Source organism: Bufo bufo, chromosome 6 (genome assembly GCF_905171765.1).
Source record: "Bufo bufo chromosome 6, aBufBuf1.1, whole genome shotgun sequence".
NCBI lineage: Eukaryota > Metazoa > Chordata > Amphibia > Anura > Bufonidae > Bufo > Bufo bufo.
Window position 1 is genome coordinate 22174981 of NC_053394.1, and position 9006 is coordinate 22183986.

The window sequence follows — 9006 nt, forward strand, 5'->3', positions numbered from 1 at the left end:
GCGCCGCAAATTTAGTCCCCGGCTTCACGGCCTACTAGGCCGCAAAATTCCGGCCTCTGGTGGAGGGGGCGGGAACTTCTCCAGGCGCGAATTTTTCCCGCCGGGAGGTTCCTCCGCCCCCAGGGGATCGCAGCGCCGCCCTCCAGGCCGGATCCATGTTAACCCTTTGGGTACAGGCCGGATCCCAATGGGCCTGTATGGCTGGCCCCCCTTTTTCCTTTTTCCTGACTATCTGTGCCCCTATATGGTGGCACCCTTTAGCCTCAGAGAGGCTGTGTTTTTAATAAAATAAAAAAAAAAAAAAAAAAAAAAAGAAATAATAATAAATATATATATATATATATATATATATATATATATATAATAATAATAACAGATTTCTTTTGGACTGCGCAGGACGCTGCAGCCTCATCAGTAGTGCTGCATGTCTGCATGCCCTCTTTCCACAGGCGGCATAGTGTTGCGCTCCCAACCTGCGTCGCTGCTAGGGCATTTCCCCTTTTAGGCGGTTTTCCTGCCCTCTTCCAGGATACGGCGCTGGCCAAGTGCATGCGGCCTTTCCGTAGGCAGCATTCATCATCTCTCCAGTTATGGTGCCTGCCATGTGCATCTTCCCCCCTCCTACTGCACTCTCCCTGGCTGCCGGCTGGCCATGTGCATGACCCCCTTTTAGGCGGAATACTGCACCTTCACCGGATACGGTGCTGGCCATGTGCACGACCCCCTTCCATAGGCGAATGCTGCACTCTCTCTATGGATTTGCTGCCGGCCATGTGCACGACCCCCTTCTCTAGGCGGAACGCTGCACTCTCGCTGGATTCACTGCCGGCCATGTGCGTCACCCCCTTCCATGGGCGGAACGCAGCGCTCTCACTGGATTCGTTGTCGGCCATGCGCGTGACCCCCTTCCATGGGCGGAAGGCAGCGCTCTCACTGGATTAGTTGCCGATCATGTGCATGACCCCCCTTTTTAGGCGGAATACTGCACTCTCACCGGATACGGTACTGGCTATGTGCACGACCCCCTTCCATAGGCGGAACGCTGCACTCTCTCTGATGGGCTATGATGTACTTATGTACTATGTTACTATGCTGCACTCTCACTGATTTCGCTGCCAGCCATAGGCATGACTCAGGCAGCATACATACATCCCTCTGTCTGTGGTGTTTTCTCGCAGGTACGTTACTGGCCATGTGCATGTACCCCATACATGGCGGGGTGCTTGCACTCTCGCTGGATCCGCTGTCGGCCATATGCATGACCCCTCTTCCGTGGGCGGTGTACGCACTCTCGCTGGATTCGCTGCCTGCCATGGGCATACCTTCCTTCCTCAGGTGACATACACACATTCTCACTGACTGTGTTTGTCTCTCACCAGTACGTTGCTGGCCATGTGTATGACTCCCATACATGGCGGGTGCACGCACTCTCCCTGGATGAGATGCTGGCCATGTGCATTACCCCCCCTTTTTTTGTCTGGGCGGCATGCTACACTCTCACCGGATACCTTGCTGGCCATGAGCATGGCCCTCTAACATGGGTGGAACGCTTGCACTCCCATTGGATACGGTGCTGGCCTTGTGCGTGACCACCCCACATTCCATGGGCAGAATTTGGCACGCTCATGAGATTCACGGCTGTCCTTGTATGGCTGTGCTGGACTTGTACATGTCCCCCTTCATTGGCAGAGTAGTTGCACTCTCGCTAAGTCAGTGTTGGGTGTATTATTGCACACTCACTTAATGCTAGGATAACCCTGTGCATGTTCCCCTTTCACTAGGTGGACCTCCTGCGTTCCTGCTGGATTATATGGTATGTCCTGCTTCTCTGAAGTAGGTACGGCCTTAGGCATCACTCCCTTTTGGGACCGGCCTTTGCACTCTTGCCGACTGCAGTTTGCCAGATACAATTTCCCCCCTTTCGGGGCGGACTGCTTGCGTTCCATCGCATGCTATACTAGGCTTGTGCATAACTCCCTTGCAGGTTGCACTTTGCAATTACGTACATGCTGTGGCACTCTGTGGCGAGCCCCCTTTTTCGCTGAATTAACCTTTTGCAGTGAGCGGACGTTCTTGTGCGTTGTTTGGGCCGTGTATGCCTTCTCCTCCTGTAGGTGGGTTGGCCTTCTCACTGCTTACGGGCTGCTCGTACGTATGCCTCATCTGCTTCCTGCGGCATACTTTTGTTTTCTTGGGATACGATGCTTGCCGCAAGCCTTGCACTCGTCTCTAAGGAGTTCATTCTGTCCACCTGACCCGGACGGGCTCTACTTGCTCTATGCTGCACGGAGCTGGGTGGTACTCATTCATTTAGTTGGCCCTTCATGACATCCCAGGGAGTGTTCGTGGTTCCTAGATGCGTGCCCATTCGTCCTTCCGCGGTATTGCTTCCCTGCGCTAGTGGTCACATGGTCGAGAGTGCTGTTGTCTGGAGCGCCCCTCGAATTCTTCGTTGGCTCTGGCAGGACTGCGGTTCCCTTGCCTGCTCAAATTTCCTCCTCTTCTGATGTAGTGTGGTATGAGTCCTTCCTCTTGGCGCCTCTACGCTTCAGTCTGATCTGCTACCAAGTGCGGGCCGCTTTTCTCGGGAAGGTCACCCAAATTCTCTTGGGTGCTCGATTACCCAGGTCGGAGGACCTCCACCTTGGGTTCTTCAGGGTATTCGCCTTCTGCGAGGCGGTGAACCGGGCGTCTCACAGTGTAGCAGGGTTCTGCTTTTGAGCTGTCCTATGGCTTCCCTGTTGCCCACTCCTCCGTTCGGTTGGAGGGTGTTATGCCGGCCTCTGTCTCGACTACCTTATCTCGCTGGCTCTGTTTGGCTCCCGCTCGGTACAGATCACTCCGATGTGGCTTCTGTCCCGCCAGACTTCAGAGGCTGTTCCTTCACTGTCCTCCCCTCTGGGGAGAGCATGGTTGTTCATGTGGATGGTTCCGGTGTTCCTTTTGGCCTCGTACTGTCTCCCTTGTTCACACTGGCTGTATTGGCTGTGCCTATTTACCGAGTCTACCGCGTTCTGTCCTCCCGCTGAGTGCAGATTGCGTGGTCCATTCTAAGACAATGGTCCTGCTGTAGACTTACCTTCTCGGTAACTTGGGGGGACTACCTTTCGGTCCAGATTGTCCTTTGATCTCCCACACCGGGACTGTAGAACATGGCTACATCAGCATGGACTTTAGCCTGTCTTGTCCTGGCATCTGGCGGATACTGGGCGGACCCTTTGGTTCCGTTCCGTCTGTCCTTCTGCTCCCCCACTCAGGTGGATACGGGACAACGTTGCTCGGGGGCCGACTGGACCAGTTTTGTCGACTTCTGCCCGTGTTACTGGTCTGCGCCTGATCACATTGGGTTTTCGCCCGCTTGCCAGGCGACTCCAGCGGGTTCGCTATTGTCCGCTCCTGGCTGTATTTTCGTCCAGGATCTGTCGTAAGACTTATGGTTTTTTTGTCTGGGGTTCTGTGGGAAGCTGTGCATTCCCCACTCTGACTTTTTCTCTCCCCATGGTTCTGTCTTTTTTCCAGTCCGGCCTGGACCTGGGACTGAGATTCCTTTACTTGAGGTGTCAAGTGTCAGCGCTGTTCTTCCTCTTCCAGCGTTCCCCTGCCCTCTGGGCCTGTCAAGACCTTCTTACTCGAAATGGCTCTTTAGTTCCTCTGTACTGTCCTTCGGTACCGCCCTGGGAACTACATACTGAGCTCTCGGCGCTCCAATCTTTTCCTTGGAGCCGTTACAGAAGTTCTCTCTACCCCGCTTGTCCTGTACGGTTGTGTTTCCGTATCAGTCGTGTCTCTGACGGGTGCCTGAATGGCCCCTTTTTTTGTTCTGAGCCTTCTGTCTTTTCCCAGGACAGGGCTGTTTCTACATCCCGTTCCTTCCTTCTGAAGGTGGTGTTGCCTTTCGCTTCAACACTTCACCGATTTGGACGTTGTTTGGGCCTTGCCGGTTTTACTTGGAGATCTCCGACTCTTGTCGACGTTCGGTCTCTTGGGTTTCCTGGAGGTCCGCGCTTAGAGTTGACGGACTCCAGGGTGGTTTTCCTCCGCTTTATCAGATTGGCTATTGCTGAGGTTACCGCACCGAGGGCAGGATTCTGCCTTTGCTGTCACCGTTCATTTCACCAGAGCGGTCGGTGCCTCCTGGGCCGGAGGCATTGGGCTTCGGCCATGCATTTGAGCAAGGCGGCCACAGGTCTTCCTTGCACGCTTTACAGAGTTCTACAGGGTGCATACTCTGGCTTCGGCGTAATCTGCTTTGGTCCGCCTGGGTCTGCAGGCGGCGGTTCCTTGATGCCTTCGGGTGCTTCGCCTTGGAGCTGTGGTCCCTCCCCTTTTGGACTGCTTTTGAACGTCCCAAGGTCTTCTGTGTCCCCCAAGGAAACTGGGCGAGAAAACGAGATTTTTGTATAACTTACCAGTAAAATCTCTTTCTCGCTCTTTCCTTGGGGGACACAGCACCCACCCATTCATTGTTTTTCTCTACACGGTTTCCGAGTTTGTGTTACCCGTTGGGTAGTTGGCTTGTTGGTTCCTTGTTGGACTTTGCCTTTTCTCACTGCTTGGACACGCAACTGGCAGTCTCTCTCTCCAGGCTGAGGGTATAGCTGTGGAGGAGGGGCTTAACAGTCTTCACTTAGTGTCACGCCTCCTAGGGAGATGAGCTATACCCAAGGTCTTCTGTGTCCCCCAAGGAAAGAGCGAGAAAGAGATTTTACTGGTAAGTTATACAAAAATCTCGTTTTTTATCGCTTGGTGTTATACATTTTGTGATGTAAGTTTTTTTTTACGGTGTTTATCAGACGGGGTGGATCATGTGATATATTTATAGAGCTGCTCTTTACGGACGTGGCAATACCTAATATGTGTGTTTGTTTTTTCTTTTGTTTTCTATTTTTTATTATAAAATCTGGGGAAAGGGGCGTTTTTTTCTTTTTTTACTTCAAACTTTATTTTTTTTATAATCTGCCGGCAGATTATCTGCCGGCATCGGCTTTTACAGCGATCCCGGTGGACACAGCAGGGGCCCGGCTATTAGGGACTGCCGAGCCCCTGCAGTGATCGGGCGCACCGCTCTGGTGTCTGCCCGATAACCATGATGTAATAGTACGTCCAAATGCGGAAAGTCACTTGCCGCCATGACGTACTATTACATTATATGTCGGGAAGGGGTTAATATTATTTTAAAAGGGTAAATTACCATATAATCTGATTATAACATGCAGTTTATAAGAAAACAACGGCTGGTCACTTTATTCATCTCCAGAAACTACCAGTAGTAGAACAACTACCAGAAAGCTTGTTGAAGTCCTTTAGAATTCTTCAGAAATATGACACAAGACAATCTGTTTCTCAGAATCAAAGACAAAAAAAATAAAAAATGCAACAAAATCCTGTCCCCGCTTTCACCATCTCTCAAGGCTCACATTCACAAGAAACTAAGGGGCCACCATGAAAGCAGCAGGGGCTGCAATGCCTCAGATCAACCCCCCATGTCAGTTATCAGCCCCCATCCATCAGCCCCCCATGTAAGCCATCAGCCCCCATGTCACATTTCTCCCCCTCCATGTCAAATCACCCCCCTATGTCACATCAGCCCTCCATGTCACATTTCTCCCCCTCGATGGCATAACACCCCCTCCTTTTTACATCACCCCCATGATCCCCTATTGTGTCACATTTCTTTCCCCCCATGGCACATCATCCCCCCCCATGGCACATTTCTCCCCCTCCATTGCACTGCCACTGGCGCTTACCTACCACTCCAGTCGGCAGTCTGGCTGTGTGTGACTCACAGACTCACAGCATGAGTCACCACCAGCTCCCTCCAGTCCCTGCTGCTGCCTGCCGCCGCAAGCCGCGGAGCCACTTGCCACAACAGACACACCCCCTGACCCCGTGACCGGCCGTGATCACTCACGTGCTGCTCTGTGAGTGAAAGCTGCTGCTCGCAGCAAGTGGATGCCCAGCGGCGCAAGAACTACTCGCACCGTCGCATGCAAGTGAATTTATTTATTTAAAATAAAAAAAGGTTAATTTTTCCACCCACCTTTCCTCTGCGCCAGGTGCGCCTGGTCTGCCTTATGGTCAGTGGTGTCGCCAAGGGGGGGCCAGGGGGGCCATGGCCCCCCCTACATCACGCTGTGCCCCCCCAACTGAAATGCCCCCCCCAACTGAGCAGCCGCAGGGGACAGGGAGATGAGCGCTTCCATTGCGCTCATCTCCATAGTCATCTGCCTGTGCTAGTGCGGCGGAGCAGTGGAGGGAGAGGCGTGTCCCTTTCACTTCCTCTGATGGGCTGCAGGCACTAGGCCGGCAGCCTATCGCACCGCCTGAGCCATACAGCGCGGGACACAGGCCAGAAGAGGCCTGCATCACATTGCTGACATGGAGGGAAAAAGACCCCTTTCACACGAGCGAGTATTCCGCGCGGATGCGATGCGGGAGGTGAACGCATTGCACCCGCACTGAATACCGACCCAATCATTTCTATGGGGCTGTTCACACGAGCGTTGATTTTCACGCATCACTTGTGCGTTGCGTGATAATCGCAGCATGCTCCTCTTTGTGCGTTTTTCACGTAACGCAGGCCCCATGAATGGGGTTGCGTGAAAATCGCAAGCATCCGCAAGCAAGTGCGGATGCGGTGCAATTTTCACACACGGTTGCTAGGAGACGATTGGGATGGAGACCTGATCATTATTATTTTCCCTTATAACATGGTTATAAGGGAAAATAATATCATTCTGAATACAGAATGCATAGTAAAACATCGCTGGAGGGGTTAAAAAAAAATTATAATAATTTAACTCACCTTAGTCCACTTGATCGCGGCCCGGCATCTCCTTCTGGCTTCATCTGATCTCTGTGCAGCAACAGGACTTTTGGTGACGTCATTCCGGTCATCACATGATCCATCACATGATCTTTTACCATGGTGATGAATCATGTGATGACCGGAGTGACGTCACCAAAGGTCCTTTTGCTGCACAGAGATCAGATGAAGCCAGAAGGCGATGCCGGCTACACGATCAAGTGGACTAAGGTGAGTTAAATTTTTTTTTATTTTTTTTTAACCCCTCCAGCGCTGTTTTACTATGCATTCTGTATTCAGAATGCAATTATTTTCCCTTATAACCATGTTATAAGGGAAAATAATACAATCTACAGAACACCGATCCCAAGCCTGAACTTCTGTGAAGAAGTTCAGGTTTGGGTACCAAACACGCGCGATTTTTCTCACGCGAGTGCAAAACGCATTACAATGTTTTGCACTCGTGCGGAAAAATCGCGGGTGTTCCCGTAACGCGCCCGCACATTTTCCCGCAACGCCGTTGTGAAAGGGGCCTAGGTTTTTTTTTTTTATATGCACAATAGTTTTCCAGGCACATTGGGGGGGCTCTTGTTACTGGGACATGTGGGGGGGCTCTAAGCTCTTGTTACTGGGCTGGCACATGATGGGGGGCTCTTACTGGCACATGGGGGGCTCTTACTGGCACATGGGGGGCTCTTGTTACTGGCACATGGGGGGCTCTTGTTACTGGCACATGGGGGGCTCTTGTTACTGGCACATGGGGGGGCTCTTGTTACTGGCACATGGGGGGGGTTCGTGTTACTGGCACATGTTGGGGGGGCTTGTGTTACTGGCACATGTTGGGGGGGCTCTTGTTACTGGCACATGATGGGGGGCTCTTATTAGTTGCACATGATGGAGGGCTTATTACTGGCACATGATGGGGGGGCTCTTGTTACTGGCACATTGGGGGGGCTCTTATTAATGGCACGTGATGGGGGGCTGGGCTCTTATTACTGGAACATTGGGGGGCTCTTATTACTGGCACGTGATGGGGGGCTCTTATTACTGGCACATGACAGGGAGCTCTTGTTACTGGCATGTGATAAGGGGCTCTTGTTACTGGCACATGATGGGGGCTCTTATTACTGGCACATGATGGGGGGGCTCTTATTACTGGCACATGATGGGGGGCTCTTATTACTGGCACATGATGGGGGGCTTATTACTGGCACATGATGGGGGGCTTATTACTGGCACATGATGGGGGGGATTATTACTGGCATATGATGGGGGGCTTATTACTGGCACATGATGGGGGGCTCTTGTTACTGGCACATTGGGGGGGCTCTTGTTACTGGCACATTGGGGGGGGCTCTTGTTACTGGCACGTGATGGGGGTGCTCTTGTTACTGGCACATGATTGGGGCACTTATTACTGGCACATTATTGGGGGCACTTATTACTGGCACATTATTGGGGGCACTTATTACTGGCACATTATTGGTGGGCACTATAGGGGCATCTACTGAGGCCACAAAGAACGGTTATTTTATATGGGGGGCTCTGTACAGTAGCATTTTATACTGGGACACATTATGGTGGGTACTATGGGGAAGGGGGGAGAGGAGTACTATGGAGTCATCTACGGGGGGCACTAAGAAGGGGTATTTTATACTTGCAAATTATGGGGGACACAGAGCATCTACTGGGGCACAATATATGGGGCATTTTATACTGGTACATTATGGGGGGCACTAGGAGGAAGAGTGGAGAGGCGCACTATGGGGGCATTTACTGGGGGCACTATATAGAAGTATTTTATACTGGTACATTATGGGGGCACTATGGGGACATTAGCTCAACTGGGGGCGTTACAAGGGGGTATTTTTTGCACTGTCACATTATAAGGAGAATTATTTCTACTGAGGGGGCATAATGGTGGGCTTTATTACTCCCCCATGGTATGACCCTCTAGTAGCAGCACCAGCCTCTCCCTGCTCTGCGACCTCACTGCCCCTTCTCCAAATCCTTATTATGAAATCTTTCTCATTAGGATAAAACACAACATCAGTTCCGCCGAGTCCCCGGCCAAAGTGGTGAAGTGGTGTCCGAGATCCCCAAGGACCAAGCCAAGTAATTGTAAGTTTTCATGTGAAATATGTTTATGTTATACACATATAGCATACACTGTGCCACGCAATGTACAGTATACCTCTACA